The sequence below is a fragment of the Dendropsophus ebraccatus genome, chromosome 15, assembly GCF_027789765.1.
Source record: "Dendropsophus ebraccatus isolate aDenEbr1 chromosome 15, aDenEbr1.pat, whole genome shotgun sequence".
Classification (NCBI taxonomy): domain Eukaryota; kingdom Metazoa; phylum Chordata; class Amphibia; order Anura; family Hylidae; genus Dendropsophus; species Dendropsophus ebraccatus.
Window position 1 is genome coordinate 32,784,666 of NC_091468.1, and position 18,561 is coordinate 32,803,226.

The following is an 18,561-nucleotide window of genomic DNA, read 5'->3' on the forward strand; positions in this document are numbered from 1 at the left end:
TCATCATAGGTAATTTAAATTATCATGAAATAAACACAAGGAACAAAACAATGGTTGCTTTCTATAGTTATCAGCAGATGCTTTTAAATGTGAAGCACATATCTATAACAGCAGAAAGCCAATCCTGTTAAATTCCTACCTTAGTTAGGATACAAGGTAAAATGGGGTAGAAAAAAGTAACAGAAGAATGACTGAAAAGCGTATTGTTTTTATTTTTTAAATTTACTTTGTATTTTTAAGAGAAACTGGATAGGATCATCAGAAAAACTTTACAGATGGATAAATAGACAGTCATAGGCTATTTTCACTCAACACCATAAAAAAAAAAAAAAAAGAGAGAGAGAGAGAGATAGAAAAGGTATCTAATTAAAAAGACATCAGTTATTTCTGCATTTCAACTGACTGCAACACATTGAGGTCAATGGAATTACGGATGTATAATGCACATATAAAATGTATAAAATGACGGATGTTATTTGTGTGGACGTCAAAATAATTATCAGGTCAATTATTTTTTTACGTCTTTTGCAAACAATGGATATTTTTTTTTTGTTCACACACAGTCTTTGATTTTTTTTTTCATCAGCCTTTCTCCGTTTTTACTAAAAAATTCAATAGACTTTTAAATTAAAGACACACCCAAAGGCCACTTAGTAAAGAAAACCTAGAATAATGTACCAACAACTGTTATTGCCATGATGGGCGGCCAATCCTCAAAATAATGGACGTTTTTTGGGACTCAAAAATTATAAACGGACAAGAAAAAACATTGTGTTTGGAGTCTAAGGAACTTAAATTTGGCCTCAGCTACGAGAAGGGTGGGTTCACACTATGGAATTCTCACGGACAATGTCCGTGAAATGGCGTCAGCTGTCCGCCTGCACATCTGGGCGCCTTTCCGCCGGCCCCATAGACACCATTCTATGGGCCAGCGTATTCCGATATACGCTAAAAGAAGTGTCAAGTCACTTCTTTTAGCGGATCGCGGAATACGCCGGCCCATAGAATGGTGTCTATGGAGCCGGCGGAAAAGCGCGTGCCCGTGCGGGCGGACAGCTGACGGAATTCCGCGGACATTGTCCGCGAGAATTCCGTAGTGTGAACCCGCCCGAAGTCTCTAAGTTGCATATAAAAGGTATCTAGGGAGATGATAAGGAAGCAGCAGAACTAATATTGGAAAACACATACAGCCAGTGGGGTAGCTACCGCGCCCGCCACGAAGGGTGGCCCGCCCGCGAGGCCCTCCTGATCAATCACTCTTGTGACTGCAAGCATTGTTTTGGGCCCTGACTTCCGATTCCGGTGCGCAGGGAGCTCTGGGATGCGCGCACTGCCGGGGATAAGACGTGACACCCCCGGCAGCCGCCCAGCAGCCGGGGACAGACCAGGAGGAATGAGGATCAACGTGGGAGCGCGTTGTCAGGTGAGTTAAGTTTTGCTTTGTTTTTTTATCAGCCTGCAGGGTGGGGGGAAAGAGGGGGGCATCTATGAGGGTGGAGGGAAAGAGGGGGGAATCTATGAGGGTGGGGGGAAAGAGGGGCCATCTATGAGGGTGGGGGGAAAGAGGGGGAATCTATGAGGGTGGGGGAAAAGAGGGGGGCATTTATGAGGGGGGGAAAGAGGGGGGCATCTTTGAGGGTGAGGGAAAAAAGGACCATCTATGAGGGTGGGGGGAAAGAGGGGGGCATCTATGAGGGTGGGGGTAAAGAGGGGGGCATCTATGAGGGTGGAGGGAAAGAGGGGGGCATCTATGAGGGTGGGGGGAATGAGGGGCCATCTATGAGGTTGGATGGGAAAGGGGGGCATCTATGAGGGTGGGGGGAAGGAGGGGGGCATCTATGAGGGTGGAGGGGAGGAAAGAGGGGGGCATCTATGAGGGTGGGGGGAAAGAGGGGGCATCTATGAGGGGGGTAAAGAGGGGGGCATCTATGAGGGTGGGGGAAAAAAGGGGAGCATCTATGAGGGTGGGGGAAAGAGGGGAGCATCTATGAGGGTGGGGGGGAAGAGGGGGGCATCTATGAGGGTGGGGGGAAGAGGGGGGGAATCTATGAGGGTGGGGGAAGGAGGGGGGCATCTATGAGGGTGGGGGAAAGAGGGGGGGCATCTATGAGGGTGGGGGGAAAAGAGGGGGGCATCTATGAGGGTGGGGGGGAAAGAGGGGGGCATCTATGAGGTGGGGGAAAAGAGGGGGGCATCTATGAGGGTGGGGGGAAAGAGGGGGGGCATCTATGAGGGTGGGGAAAAAAAGGGGGGCATTTATGAGGGGGAGGAAGAGGGGGGCATCTATGAGGGTGGGGGGGAAGAGGGGGGCATCTATGAGGGTGGGGGAAGAAGGGGGGCATCTATGAGGGTGGGGGAAAGAGGGGGGGCATCTATGAGGGTGGGGGGGAAAGAGGGGGGGCATCTATGAGGGTGGGGGGAAAGAGGGGGCATCTATGAGGGTGGGGGGAAAGAGGGGGGCATCTATGAGGGTGGGGGAAAAGAGGGGGGCATTTATGAGGGGGGGAAGAGGGGGGGGCATCTATGAGGGTGGGGGGGAAGAGGGGGGCATCTATGAGGGTGGGGGAAAGAGGGGGGGCATCTATGAGGGTGGGGGGGAAAGAGGGGGGCATCTATGAGGGTGGGGGGAAAGAGGGGGCATCTAAGGGGGGTGGGGGGAAAGAGGGGGCATCTATGAGGGTGGGGGGAAAGAGGGGGGCATCTATGAGGGTGGGGGAAAAGAGGGGGGCATTTATGAGGGGGGGAAAGAGGGGGGGCATCTTTGAGGGTGAGGGAAAAAAGAACCATCTATGAGGGTGGGGGGGGAAAGAGGGGGGCATCTATGAGGGTGGGGGTAAAGAGGGGGGCATCTATGAGGGTGGAGGGAAAGAGGGGGGGCATCTATGAGGGTGGGGGAAAAGAGGGGGGCATTTATGAGGGGGGGAAAGAGGGGGGCATCTTTGAGGGTGAGGGGAAAAAAGGACCATCTATGAGGGTGGTGGGAAAGAGGGGGGCATCTATGAGGGTGGGGCTAAAGAGGGGGGCATCTATGAGGGTGGAGGGAAAGAGGGGGGCATCTATGAGGGTGGGGGGAATGAGGGGCCATCTATGAGGTTGGGGGGAAGGGGGGGCATCTATGAGGGTGGGGGGAAGGGGAGGCATCTATGAGGGTGGGGGGAAGGAGGGGGGCATCTATGAGGGTGGGGGAAAGAGGGGGGCATCTATGAGGGTGGGGGGAAAGAGGGGGGCATCTATGAGGGGGGGGAAAGAGGGGGCATCTATGAGGGTGGGGGGAAAGAGGGGAGCATCTATGAAGGTGGGGGGAAATAGGGGGGCATCTATGAGGGTGGGGGGGAAGAGAGGGGCATCTATGAGGGTGGGGGGGAGGAGGGGGGCATCTATGAGGGTGGGGGAAAGAGGGGGGGGCATCTATGAGGGTGGGGGGAAAGAGGGGGGCATCTATGAGGGTGGGGGGAAAGAGGGGGCATCTATGAGGGTGGTGGGGAAGAGGGGGGCATCTATGAGGGTGGGGGGGAAAGAGGGGGCATCTATGAGGGTGGGGGGAAAGAGGGGGCATCTATGAGGGTGGGGGGAAGTAGGGGGGCATCTATGAGGGTGGGGGGAAGTAGGGGGGCATCTATGAGGGTGGTGGGAAGGAGGGGAGCATCTATGAGGGTGGGGGGAAAGAGGGGGGCATCTATGAGGGTGGGGGGAAAGAGGGGGGCATCTATGAGGGTGGGGGGGAAGAGGGGGGCATCTATGAGGGTGGGGGGAAAGAGGGGGCATCTATGAGGGTGGGGGGAAAGAGGGGAGCATCTATGAGGGTGGGGGGAAAGAGTGGGGCTTCTATGAGGGAGCGGGGCATCTATGAGGGTGGGGGAAAGAGGGGGGCATCTATGAGGGTGAAGGAAAGGAGGGGGGCATCTATGAGGATGGGGAGAAAGAGGGGGCCATCTATGAGGGTGGGGGGAAGAGGGGGCCATCTCTGAGGGTGGGAGGAAGAGGGGGGCATCTATGAGGGTGGGGGGAAGGAGGGCGGCATCTATGAGGGAGGGGGAAAGGGGACCATCTATAAGGGAGGGTGGGGGGAGAGGGGGCCATCTATAAGGGAGGTTGGGGGGAGAGGGGACCATTCATAAGGAAGGGTGAGGAGAGAGGGGGCCATCTATAAGGGAGGGGGAGAGGAGGCCATCTATAAGGAGGGGGGAGAAGAGGCCATCTATAAGGAGGGGGGAGAGGAGGCCATCTATAAGGAGGGGGGAGAGGAGGCCATCTATAAGGGATGGGGAGAGGAGGCCATCTATAAGGGAGGGGGTAGAGGAGGCCATCTATAAGGGAAGGGGTAGAGGAGGCCATCTATAAGGGAGGGGGTAGAGGAGGCCATCTATAAGGGAGGGGGTACAGGGGGCAATCTATATGGAGGGGGGAGAGGAGGCCATCTATAAGGGAGGGTGGGGGGAGAGGGGGCCATCTATAAGGAAGGCAACATGGGGGGAGAGGGGTCATCTATTTGGGGAGGCAACATAGGGGGAGAGGGAATACACAGAGGGGGGCATATATTATTAGGGGGTCACATGGAGCCAGGGCTACCCACTAAATGAGGGTGTAAAGGGGCCAATACAGATGTGCAGTGTGTAGAGAGATGAGGATGGTGCCAGTGTGAGGAGCCTAATATGTCTGTCTGGCAGATTCTGTGGATTCGTGGCTTAGAGAAGTTCTCATAACGGGCCAGGACGGATGGAGAAGATGAAAAGGAAAGAACTCTGATCAGAGAAGACGTCTCCTGTGAGTCACCTGATATAACTGCGCTGTAATGTATATGGTGTATAGAACCTGTGTAGAGCTGGGGCCACCTCTATATGACTGGATGAGGTGATGTAGTATACTGGATTTGGTCAGTAACAATATGGTGGTGATGGTAGTGGTTGTGGTGTGGTGGTAACATTTCCTTCCTATATACTGGTATTACTGGTAATATTGGTCTCAGTATACAGGATTTGGTCGGTAACAGTATGGCGGTAATATGTACGGTGATAATACTTTCTCTTCCAATATGCTGGTGTTATTGGTAATATCTGTCTTGGTGTGTATATATATATATATATATATATATATATATATATATATATATATACACACACACCAATAGCATGACTTGGTCGTGAAAGGAGGGGGGGGGGGCCAAGTTGGCCTCTCGCACCAGGGCCCAGGAGACATTAGCTACGCCCCTGCATACAGCCACAGCAAACTTTGGCACGGCAGGGGAACAAGTCCGTACTGAAACTGGCTGGTGCACTGCTGCCTCTCATCACCGGGTTGGTGCTTTCAAGACAAGTAATCCTGAGCTACAATGCTTAAAGTACTTAGTATTGTGTGTCTTGTTGCTCAATACATTTGCCAGGCAGAATTCTGTGTGCATCACCACTCACCATCTACATTTACTAGGCCATATGCACTGCACTCAGCACAGAAAATGTGTATGGTGGCTGTAGCATACAGGTGCACCTTATGTTAGCAAAAACAGTAGAGGGCCTCAAAACAGGGCTAGACAAGTTCTTAGACCAAAATAATATAAATGCATATGTATAGAACTTATCATCCCTCCCCCTTCCCTGTATCCATCCCCTACTTGGTTGAACTTGATGGACATGTGTCTTTTTTCAACCGTATTAACTATGTAACTATGTATGTAACTATGTTTGCACCCAGTCCGTGTTAGGTGGGTAGCAATGCAATGCATACAGTATTTAGTGTACAAGAGCAGGGAATTTGTTTTTTGACAGAAATCCCTGCTCCTGTATGTGCTATACTGATTAGTGTGTCTTGCAAAAAAAAAAAAAAAAAAAAAAAAAAGGAAGCAGTCCACCAATCAAGTTGGCGGTGGCTGCATCTGTAACAGAATGCAACACTGATCGAAAAGGAAGCAGAAAAACAGCACTAATCACAGAAAATCGGGTAAATAGTAATGGTGTGTTTACACACACAGATTTATCTGACAGATTTTTGGAGCCAAAGCCAGTAACGGACTATAAACAGGGAACAGATTATAAAGGAAAGACTGAGATTTCTCCTCTTTTCAAATCCATTCCTGGTTTTGGCTTCAAAAGTCTGTCAGATAACTCTCTGGGTAAACACTCAAGTCAAACTATTCAGTGGTCTGCATTAGGTTTACCAGGAGGACATAAAAGAAAGGTCAGGGAGGGGGACAGGGGGGATTGATACAGTTGTGAGAAGAAGAAAAAAGTATACCCTCTTCGAATTCTATGGTTTTATGTATCCAGATATATTAGCAGAAGTTTTCTTTTGTGGAATGCAGAGGCAGAAGTTTGCTTTTGTGGAGTGTTGCCCCTCATCAATCTGAAAGGAATATAAGGACATTTCAAAGCAATTCTACATTGAAAAAGATTATTCACAAGTGAAAAATATACAAAAACAACAGATTTTCCCAGGAGTTGACATCTCAGCAAATTCATTCCTAAGAGCTACAATATATCTCAAACTCCTTAGGCCTGTTAGCATGTTAAATGTTCAAGTCCATGACACTACAATTGGAAAAAAAAAACAGTCAAGTATGGCTTATATGAAATTGCAGGGCTGTTTCTAGCGGCAGGTGGGGGGCCTGGTGGCACCCCCCGGACCTCGCTAATCGGCACATGTCCCCACCCATCCGCCACATCACCTGCACCTCCACCCTTAGCTACCATAGAGGCAGGGTAGGCAGTTGCTATGGGGCCCATGCAGGAGGGGGGCCCAGTGGAAAAGGTAAGAGCGTGTCTCCTTCTGTTTAACCCCTTATGTACGGCAACGTTTAAGTGTACAAATGTTTACTTACATGCTGCAACACAAAAAAGGGTTAACAAGCAGAAGACAGAGATCTCTGCTTCACTGCTCTGATAACCTCTGACTAGGGATGGTCCGAACCTGCCGAGGCTAGGGTTCGGCTGAACCCGAACGCTCGGCATCGGATTCCCGCTGTCTGCCCGCTCTGTGCAGCGGGTGGATACAGCAGGAGGACCGCCTGGAAAACTGGCATACAGCCTATGGCTATGGCTGTATCTCAGTTTTCCAGGCGTTCCTCCCGCTGGATCCGCCCGCTACACGGAGCGGGCAGACAGTGGTAATCATTGCGGATGGTTCGGGTTCGTACGAACCCCGTCCGAACCAGGCTCGGATCATCCCTACCTCTGACCTCTGTTCTCCAGCTGTGCAATCAAGAAGGAAAGGAAAATGTGCAGAGTTCCATGCAAAGGCCAGGGGTTATCAGTGCACCAGCAGTAAAGCAGATATATATATATATATATATATATATATATATATATACTGTATATATGCAGTGCCTTGTGTTGTGCGCAGGGGAGCCCCTTAACATTTTTTGCTATGGGGCCCCTTGAATCCTAGCTACGCCCCTGCAGCTGAGCGCTCATCACCTGGCAGGCCGCCGCTGCCCTATGCACACGTCCTATACACACGTCTTCTCCCTCTAGCAGGTGCAGTGACATGACGTTATTGCGCCTGCTGAGGATCCATCCTGTTCCTTGCAGGCTGAAAAAGAATATAAGACGAGAGGACGACCCGCTGTATGCCTGGAGAAGGCGAGTATAATGTTGTTGTTGTCTGTGTGTGTTTGGCAATGCAGGGGGGGATATTACTATAAGGACAGAGCGGGGGGGCATTATTACTATGGAGACAGCACCGGGGCATTATTACTATAGGGGTGGAGCACAGGGGAATTATTATTATGATCCAGAGCACAGGGGGGATTATTACTAGAGGGACAGAGCACAGGGGGCATTTTTACTATGGGAACAACACAGGGGGTTATTACTATATGGAGGCAAATTGGGGGGGAATTATTACTATATGAGGGTACAGTAGGGAGCATTATCCCTATATGACGGTACAGCAGGGGGCATCATTACTATATTGGAGAACAGCAGGGCGCATTATTAACATATGGGAGCACAGCAGGGGATCCTACATACGGTTGATAACCCACATACTCACTGACTTTACTGCACATGACAGAAAAAAATGGAAGTTGTTGCAAAAGTGTGGAGCCTAAGATGTTTGTCTGGCAGGTTCTAAAGAGATGAATTGTAGCTGCAAGAAATCATCATGGTGGTCCGGGCCACAAGGAGAGGAAAAGGAAAGTGACGGCTCAGATCAAAGAAGACGTCACCTGTGAGTCACTGAATAATAATAATAATAATAATAATAATAATAATAATAATAATAATAATAATTTTTATTTATATAGCGCCAACAGATTCCACAGCACTTTACAATTCTGAGGGTACATACATAGACAAAAAAAAAACATTACAGAGATATACATATAATTATCCATACATGAGGAGTGAGGTCCCTGCTCGCATGTATGAGCTTACAGACTATTAGGAGGGGATCTGAGACAAAATGGCAAAGAGGGGCAAAGTGGTTCATTGTTCTTATGGTCCGGCCATCTTTATAAATAAGGCAGTGCAGGTAAGGGTGGGTGAACCTGTCACCAACCAATGCCTGCATGCACAGGTGTAAGTGCTTAAATCCTTGGCGTGTGTGTATGTTCTTGTTTGGTTGTAGGGGTGTTGTTGTTTGAGGGTAGCAGTCAAATTAGGGAACCTGTTAAGCCTGCTTGAACAGATGAGTTTTGAGGGCACATTTGAAGCTTTGGGTATTGGAGGTGAGTCTGACAGTCTTGGGTAATGCATTCCATAGAACTGGTGCAGCTTGGGTGACGTCCTGGAGACGGGAGTGTGAGGTGCGGATCAAGGTGGATGTTAGTCTTAAAAGGAATTTACAGGGAAAAATGATTTTTTGTATTATACAAATTTGTTGTATTTTCTAATATACTTACCTATCATTAGATGTCAGCTCTGGGAGATCACTGGGCCCGTCAAGTGATTTGACTGCTTCCCATCTGCTGTCTGCCTGTGATGTTCTGGGCCGTCTCTGCTTCCAGTCCGGTGACGTCAGCTGCACTGAGTTCTCCTGCGCCTGCGTCAGGCTCTCCCTTGGCTGCAGAGTACTTGAACCTGATTGGCTACACACTAGGCTGTGCAGCTCTAGGGTGTGGGGGATATGTGAAGACGGATGAGCTTTCAGTCAGGCAGATCACAGCAGTGTCACACTCTTGGCAGCAGCACAGACAGCCACAGTGTCCGCAGAGTGAATCTCAATGCTGCTTGGCCTGGGATCCCTTCCAGACTAGCAGCATTGAGATTCATTCTGAGAGTGAGGAATGCTGTGTGTGTCTGCAGGGGTGTAGCTAGGATTCATGGGGCCCCATAGCAAAAAAACTGTATGGGGCCCCATAAATCCTGTACGCCCCCCCCCCCCCCCCCCACCAAACACAGACATTGACGCACATATACACACACAGAGGCACCATTAACATATATACAGATACGCCACTGACATACACACATATATACGCTGTAATGTGATTACACTAGTGCTGATGTATACTCCATGAATAGACTGTACACAGGGAAATCATCTGATTGTAATAAGAAATAAAAGAAAATGCTGCAGAAATTAATGGTGGCTTCTTTTATTAGAGCCCAGCATTAATAGAAGCTGCTGCAGAACATCTTTGGGAGCAAACACACACATATACACCAGTGCTACAGACATTGCTGACATACACAAACACATATATAGCCACAGATACAAACACATACTGACATATAAATATATACACAGATACATATATACACACACTGACATATACATATACCCACAGATACATATATACACTCACTGACACAAATACACAGCACTTACAGCTCCCAGGCTTCCCCCCTCCTCCAGTAGTCCGGGGGTAGATGCTAGAATGTATCCTCTCCTTTGAGGTGTGATGTCACCAGGAGGGGCGGGGCCTCGACCGGAAGTAGGAAGTAGTGAGCTGCTGCACCATTGGTAGAGCCTAGAATGTATCCTCTCCTTTGAGTTTCTCACTGTAGGGGATACATTCTAGCATCTTCAGTAGTGAAAATGCTAGAATGTATCCTCTCCTTTGAGTTTCTCACTGTAGAGGATACATTCTAGCATCTTCAGTAGTGAAAATGCTAGAATGTATCCTCTCCTTTGAGGCTCTCACTGTAGGGGATACATTCTAGCATCTTCAGTACTGAAATGGCTAGAATGTATCCTCTCCTCTGAGTGTATCCTCTCCTCTGAGTGTCTCACTGTAGGGGATACATTCTAGCATCTTCAGTACTGAAATGGCTAGAATGTATCCTCTCCTCTGAATATATCCTCTCCTTTGAGTTTCTGCAGGGGATACATTCTATCATGTTTAGTATTGAAATGTCTAAAATATATACCCTCTCAGAGGAGAGGATACATTCTAGGCACTATAATGAATCCCCTATAGTGAGACACTCAGAGAAGAGGATACATTCTAGCCATTTCAGTACTGAAGATGCTAGAATGTTTCCCCTACAGTGAGAACCTCAAAGGAGAGGATATACTCAGAGGAGAGGATACATTCTAGCCATTTTAGTACTGAACATGCTAGAATGTTTCCCCTACAGTGAGAGCCTCAAGGGAGAGGATACATTCTAGCATGTTCAGTAGTGAAAATGCTAGAATGTATCCCCTACAGTGAGAGCCTCAAAGGAGAAGATATACTCAGAGGAGAGGATACATTCTAGCCATTTTAGTACTGAACATGCTAGAATGTTTCCCCTACAGTGAGAGCCTCAAGGGAGAGGATACATTCTAGCATGTTCAGTAGTGAAAATGCTAGAATGTATCCCCTACAGTGAGAAACTCAGAGGAGAGGATATACTCAGAGAAGAGGATACATTCTAGCCATTTCAGTACTGAAGATGCTAGAATGTATCCCCTACAGTGAGAGCCTCAAAGGAAAGGATATACTCAGAGGAGAGGATACATTCTAGGCATTTCAGTACTGAACATGCTAAATGTATCCCCTGCAGTGAGAAACTCAGAAAAGAGGATACACTCAGAGGAGAGGATACATTCTAGCATGTTCAGTACTGAAGTGTCTAGAATGTATCCTCTCCTCTGAGTTTCTCACTGCAGGGTATGCATCCTAGCATGTTTAGGGCTATGTTCACACATAGTATTTCGGTCATTCTTTCTTCGACCAAAACCGAGTGCTGTGTTTTATGTGTGAACATAGCCTAGTAATGTAAAGTCCATCGAGTATCCTCTCCTCTGAGAGGGCATACATTCTAGAATGTTTAGTACTGAAATGTCTGGAGTGTATCCTCTCCTCTGAGAGGGCATCTCCACCAGGTGTACCCTCTCCTCTGAGAGGGCATCTCCACTAGGTGTATCCTCTCCTCTGAGAGGGCATACATTCTAGCAAGTGCAGTTTTGAAAGGTCTAGACCACAGGTGTCAGACTTCATCCCTCGGCTGTTACAGACTACATTTCCCATCATGCCTTACTTGTCCAGACATGGTGGGAATTGTAGTTCTGCAACTGCTGGAGGGCCTGAGTTTGACATCTCTGGTCTAGAATGTTCTCTTTTCTAACTGCAGGGTATACAGTCTAGTATGTATCCTCTCCTCTGAGCGTATCCTCTCTTCTGAGCTTCTCCCTGAGCGGGTCATATTACACAGCATGATTAAGAGGTGAAAACGAGCGGCGATGTTTTAGGTCAGTGCTTTCTTCCCCTTTGTTCCCTGCACATTTTCTGTGTTATTACACACACAGACAGTGACTGGGGGAACTGCGGGCAGCTGCGGGAGGGGCAGCCCAAAAAATCCTTAGATTGTTCAAGCTGCCCATTGTAGACAGCAGCACTATCGTGATCTGGATTACTCGACCAGTTTGAAGACCACAATCAGCTGATAACATGGATTATTACACCAAATGATTATCAGACGTAACGGCCAGGAAACCTTTGGTGTAATACACCATTGTCTGTACAAGGAACAGGACTGGTGTGTGGGGTCTGTATACAGGGGAGAGGACTGGTGTGTGTGGGGTCTGTATACAGGGGAGAGGACTGGTGTGTGTGGGGTCTGTATACAGGGGGAGAGGACTGGTGTGTGTGGTCTGTCTACAGGGGGAGAAGACTGGTGTGTGTGGTCTGTATACAGGGGGAGAGGACTGGTGTGTGGGGTCTGTATACAGGGGGGAGAGGACCGGTGTGTGGGGTCTGTATACAGGGGGACAGGACTGGTGTGGGGGGGGGGGCTGTATACAGGGGGAGAGGACTGGTGTGTGTGGTCTGTATACAGGGGGAGAGGACTGGTGTGTGGGGTCTTTATACAGGGGGAGAGGACTGGTGTGTGGGGTCTGTATACAGGGGGAGAGGACTGGTGTGTGTGGGGTCTGTATACAGGGGGAGAGGACTGGTGTGTGGGGTCTGCATACAGGGGGAGAGGACTGGTGTGTGGGGTCTGTATACAGGGGGAGAGGACTGGTGTGTGGGGGTCTGTATACAGGGGAGAGGACTGGTGTGTGGGGTCTGTATACAGGGGAGAGGACTGGTGTGTGTAGTCTGTATACAGGGGGAGAGGACTGGTGTGTGGGGTCTGTATACAAGGGGAGAGGACTGGTGTGTGTGGGGTCTGTATACAGGGGAGAGGACTGGTGTGTGTCGGGTCTGTATACAGGGGAGAGGACTGGTGTGTGTGGGGTCTGTATACAGGGGAGAGGACTGGTGTGTGTGGGGTCTGTATACAGGGGAGAGGACTGGTGTGTGTGGGGTCTGTATACAGGGGGAAAGGACTGGTGTGTGGGGTCTGTATACAAGGGGAGAGGACTGGTGTGTGTGGGGTCTGTATACAGGGGGAGAGGACTGGTGTGTGGGGGGTCTGTATACAGGGGAGAGGACTGGTGTGTGTGGGGTCTGTATACAGGGGAGAGGACTGGTGTGTGTGGGGTCTCTATACAGGGGAGAGGACTGGTGTGTTTGGGGTCTGTATACAGGGGAGAGGACTGGTGTGTGTGGGGTCTGCATACAGGGGGAAAGGACTGGTGTGTGGGGTCTGTATACAAGGGGAGAGGACTGGTGTGTGTGGGGTCTGTATACAGGGGGAGAGGACTGGTGTGTGGGGGGTCTGTATACAGGGGAGAGGACTGGTGTGTGTGGGGGTCTGTATACAGGGGAGAGGACTGGTGTGTGTGGGGTCTGTATACAGGGGGGAAAGGACTGGTGTGTGGGGTCTGTATACAGGGAGAGGACTGGTGTGTAGGGTCTCTATACAGGGGGAGAGGACTGGTGTGTGTGGGGGGTGTATACAGGGGGAGAGGACTGGTGTGTGTGTGGGGTCTGTATACAGGGGAGAGGACTGGTGTGTGTGGGGTCTGTATACAGGGGGAAAGGACTGGTGTGTGGGGTCTGTATACAAGGGGAGAGGACTGGTGTGTGTGGGGTCTGTATACAGGGGGAGAGGACTGGTGTGTGGGGGGTCTGTATACAGGGGAGAGGACTGGTGTGTGTGGGGTCTGTATACAGGGGAGAGGACTGGTGTGTGTGGGGTCTGTATACAGGGGGAAAGGACTGGTGTGTGGGGTCTGTATACAGGGAGAGGACTGGTGTGTAGGGTCTGTATACAGGGGGAGAGGACTGGTGTGTGTGGGGGGTGTATACAGGGGGAGAGGACTGGTGTGTGTGGGGTCTGTATACAGGGGGAGAGGACTGGTGTGTGTGGGGTCTTTATAGAGGGGGAGAGGACTGGTGTGTGTGGGGTCTTTATACAGGGAAGAGGACTGGTGTGTGTGGGGTCTGTATACAGGGGAGAGGACTGGTGTGTGTGGGGTCTGTACACAGGGGGAGAGGACTGGTGTGTAGGGTCTGTATACAGGGGGAGAGGACTGGAGTGGGGGGCGGGCTGTATACAGGGAAGAGGACTGGTGTGTAGGGTCTGTATACAGGGGGAGAGGACTGGTGTGTGTGGTCTGTATACAGGGGAGAGGACTGGTGTGTGGGGTCTGTATACAGGGGGAGAGGACTGTTGTGTGTGGGGGGTCTGTATAGAGGGGGAGAGGACTGGTGTGTGTGGGGTCTTTATACAGGGGAGAGGACTGGTGTGTGTGGGGTCTGTATACAGGGGAGAGGACTGGTGTGGGGGGGTCTGTATACAGGGGAGAGGACTGGTGTGGGGGGGGTGTATACAGGGTGAGAGGACTGGTGTGGGGGGGGGTCTGTATACAGGGGAGAGGACTGGTGTGTGGGGTCTGTATACAGGGGGAGAGGACTGGTGTGTGTGGGGTCTGTATACAGGGGAGAGGACTGGTGTGTGTGGGTTCTGTATACAGGAAAGAGGACTGGTGTGTGTGGGGGGGGTCTGTATACGGGGGAGAGGACTGGTGTGAGTCTGTATACAGGGGGAGAGGACTGGTGTGTGTGTGGGGGGGTCTGTATACAGGGGGAGAGGACTAGTGTGTGGGGTCTGTATACAGGGGGAGAGGGGACTAGTGTGGGGTGTCTGTGTACAGGGGTTCTCTCCCCCTGTATACAGACCCCACATACCAGTCCTCTCCCCTGTATACAAACCCCACATACCAGTCCTCTCCCCCTGTATAAAGACCCCCCCCCCCACACCAGTCCTCTCCCCCTGTATACAGACCCCCCCACACACAAGTCCTCTCCCCCTGTATACAGACCCCACACACACGCCTGTACTCTCCCCTGTATACAGACCCCACACACCTGTCCTCTCCCCCTGTATACAGACCCCACACACCAGTCCTCTCCCCCTGTATACAGACCCCATGTACCAGTCCTCTCCCCTGTATACAGACCCCACATACCAGTCCTCTCCCCCTGTATACAGACCCCACACACCAGTCCTCGCCCCTGTATACAGACCCCACATACCAGTCCTCTCCCCCTGTATACAGACTCCACACACCGGTCCTCTCCCCTGTATACAGACTTCACACACTAGTCCTCTCCCCCTGTATACAGACCCCCCCCCACACCTGTCCTCTCCCCCTGTATACAGACCCCCCACACCAGTCCTCTCCCCCTATATACAGACCTCCCACACCAGTCCTCTCCCCCTGTATACAGACCCCCCACACCAGTCCTCTCCCCCTGTATACAGACCCCCCCCCCCACACCAGTCCTCTCCCCCTGTATACAGACCCCCCACACACCAGTCCTCTCCCCCTGTATACAGACCCCCCACACACACACTAGTCATCTCCCCTGTATAGACCCCACACCAGTCCTCTCCCCTGTATACAGACCCCACACACCAGTCCTCTCCCCCTGTATACAGACCCCACACACCAGTCCTCTCCCCCTGTATACAGACCCCCCACACCAGTCCTCTCCCCCTGTATACAGACCCCCCACACCAGTGCTCCCCCCCTGTATACAGACCCCCCAAACACCAGTCCTCTCCTCCTGTATACAGACCCCACACACCAGTCCTTTCCCCCTGTATATAGACCCCCCACACACCAGTCCTCTCCCCCTGTATATAGATCCCCCACACACCAGTCTTCTCCCCTGTATACAGACCCCACACAGCAGTCCTCTCCCCCTGTATACAGACTCCACACACACCAGTCCTCTCCCCCTGTATACAGACCCCACACACCAGTCCTCTCCCCCTGTATACAGACCCCACACACCAGTCCTCTCCCCTGTATACAGACCCCACACACCAGTCCTCTCCCCTGTATACAGACCCCACACACCAGTCCTCTCCCCCTGTATACAAACCCCACACACCAGTCCTCTCCCCCCTGTATACAGACCCCACACACCAGTCCTCTCCCCTGTATACGGACCCCACACACCAGTCCTCTCCCCTGTATACAGACCCCCCACACACCAGTCCTCTCCCCCTGTATACAGACCACACACCAGTCCTCTCCCCCTGTATACAGACCCCACACACCAGTCCTCTCCCCCTGTATACAGACCACACACACCAGTCCTCTCCCCTGTATACAGACCCCACACACCAGTCCTCTCCCCTGTATACAGACCCCACACACCAGTCCTCTCCCCTGTATACAGACCCCCCACACACCAGTCCTCTCCCCCTGTATACAGACCCCACACACACCAGTCCTCTCCCCTTGTATACAGACCCCACACACCAGTCCTTTCCCCCTGTATACAGACCCCACACACACCAGTCCTCTCCCCTGTATACAGACCCCACACACACCAGTCCTCTCCCCTGTATACAGACCCCACACACACCAGTCCTCTCCCCTGTATACAGACCCCACACACACCAGTCCTCTCCCCTGTATACAGACCCCCCACACACCAGTCCTCTCCCCCTGTATACAGACCCCACACACACCAGTCCTCTCCCCTTGTATACAGACCCCACACACCAGTCCTTTCCCCCTGTATACAGACCCCACACACACCAGTCCTCTCCCCTGTATACAGACCCCACACACACCAGTCCTCTCCCCTGTATACAGACCCCACACACACCAGTCCTCTCCCCTGTATACAGACCCCACACACACCAGTCCTCTCCCCCTCTATAAAGACCCCACACACACCAGTCCTCTCCCCCTGTATACAGACCCCACACACACACCAGTCCTCTCCCCCTGTATACACCCCCCACACACCAGTCCTCTCCCCCTGTATACAGACCCTACACACCAGTCCTCTCCCTGTATACAGACCCCACACACCAGTCCTTTCCCCCTGTATACAGACCCCACACACACCAGTCCTCTCCCCTGTATACAGACCCCACACACACCAGTCCTCTCCCCTGTATACAGACCCCACACACACCAGTCCTCTCCCCTGTATACAGACCCCACACACACCAGTCCTCTCCCCTGTATACAGACCCCACACACACCAGTCCTCTCCCCCTCTATAAAGACCCCACACACACCAGTCCTCTCCCCCTGTATACAGACCCCACACACACACCAGTCCTCTCCCCCTGTATACACCCCCCACACACCAGTCCTCTCCCCCTGTATACAGACCCTACACACCAGTCCTCTCCCTGTATACAGACCCCACACACCAGTCCTTTCCCCCTGTATACAGACCCCACACACACCAGTCCTCTCCCCTGTATACAGACCCCACACACACCAGTCCTCTCCCCTGTATACAGACCCCCCACACACCAGTCCTCTCCCCCTGTATACAGACCCCACACACACCAGTCCTCTCCCCTTGTATACAGACCCCACACACCAGTCCTTTCCCCCTGTATACAGACCCCACACACACCAGTCCTCTCCCCTGTATACAGACCCCACACACACACCAGTCCTCTCCCCCTGTATACACCCCCCACACACACCAGTCCTCTCCCCCTGTATACAGACCCTACACACCAGTCCTCTCCCTGTATACAGACCCCACACACCAGTCCTTTCCCCCTGTATACAGACCCCACACACACCAGTCCTCTCCCCTGTATACAGACCCCACACACACCAGTCCTGTCCCCTGTATACAGACCCCCCACACACCAGTCCTCTCCCCCTGTATACAGACCCCACACACACCAGTCCTCTCCCCTTGTATACAGACCCCACACACCAGTCCTTTCCCCCTGTATACAGACCCCACACACACCAGTCCTCTCCCCTGTATACAGACCCCACACACACACCAGTCCTCTCCCCCTGTATACACCCCCCACACACACCAGTCCTCTCCCCCTGTATACAGACCCTACACACCAGTCCTCTCCCTGTATACAGACCCCACACACCAGTCCTTTCCCCCTGTATACAGACCCCACACACACCAGTCCTCTCCCTTGTATACAGACCCCACACACACCAGTCCTCTCCCCTGTATACAGACCCCACACACACCAGTCCTCTCCCCTGTATACAGACCCCACACACACCAGTCCTCTCCCCTGTATACAGACCCCCCACACACCAGTCCTCTCCCCCTGTATACAGACCCCACACACACCAGTCCTCTCCCCTTGTATACAGACCCCACACACCAGTCCTTTCCCCCTGTATACAGACCCCACACACACCAGTCCTCTCCCCTGTATACAGACCCCACACACACCAGTCCTCTCCCCTGTATACAGACCCCACACACACCAGTCCTCTCCCCTGTATACAGACCCCACACACACCAGTCCTCTCCCCTGTATACAGACCCCACACACACCAGTCCTCTCCCCTTGTATACAGACCCCACACACCAGTCCTCTCCCCCTGTATACAGACCCCACACACCAGTCCTCTCCCCCTGTATGCAGACCCCACACACCAGTCCTCTCCCCCTGTATACAGACCCCACACACACCAGTCCTCTCCCCCTGTATACAGACCCCACACACCAGTCCTCTCCCCCTGTATAAAGACCCCACACACCAGTCCTCTCCCCCTGTATACAGACCACACACACCAGTCCTCTCCCCCTGTATACAGCCCGCCCCCCCCCCCCCCCCCCCACACCAGTCCTGTCCCCCTGTATACAGACCCCACACACCGGTCCTCTCCCCCCTGTATACAGACCCCACACACCAGTCCTCTCCCCCTGTATACAGACCACACACACCAGTCTTCTCCCCCTGTAGACAGACCACACACACCAGTCCTCTCCCCCTGTATACAGACCCCACACACACCAGTCCTCTCCCCTGTATACAGACCCCACACACACCAGTC

The 18,561-nt window shown here is 51.9% G+C and overlaps 1 long non-coding RNA gene across 1 annotated transcript in view; it reads right to left on the reverse strand.

Annotated features, from left to right (window-relative positions):
* The window catches only part of LOC138774213 (uncharacterized), a 472,916-nt gene extending 454,769 nt beyond the window's left edge, over positions 1-18,147 (reverse strand). The window contains exon 1 of the long non-coding RNA XR_011360267.1: positions 18,127-18,147. This is a non-coding gene — a long non-coding RNA (uncharacterized lncRNA). The remainder of the gene's footprint in view (positions 1-18,126) is intronic.
* Between the last annotated feature and the right edge of the window lie 414 nt (positions 18,148-18,561).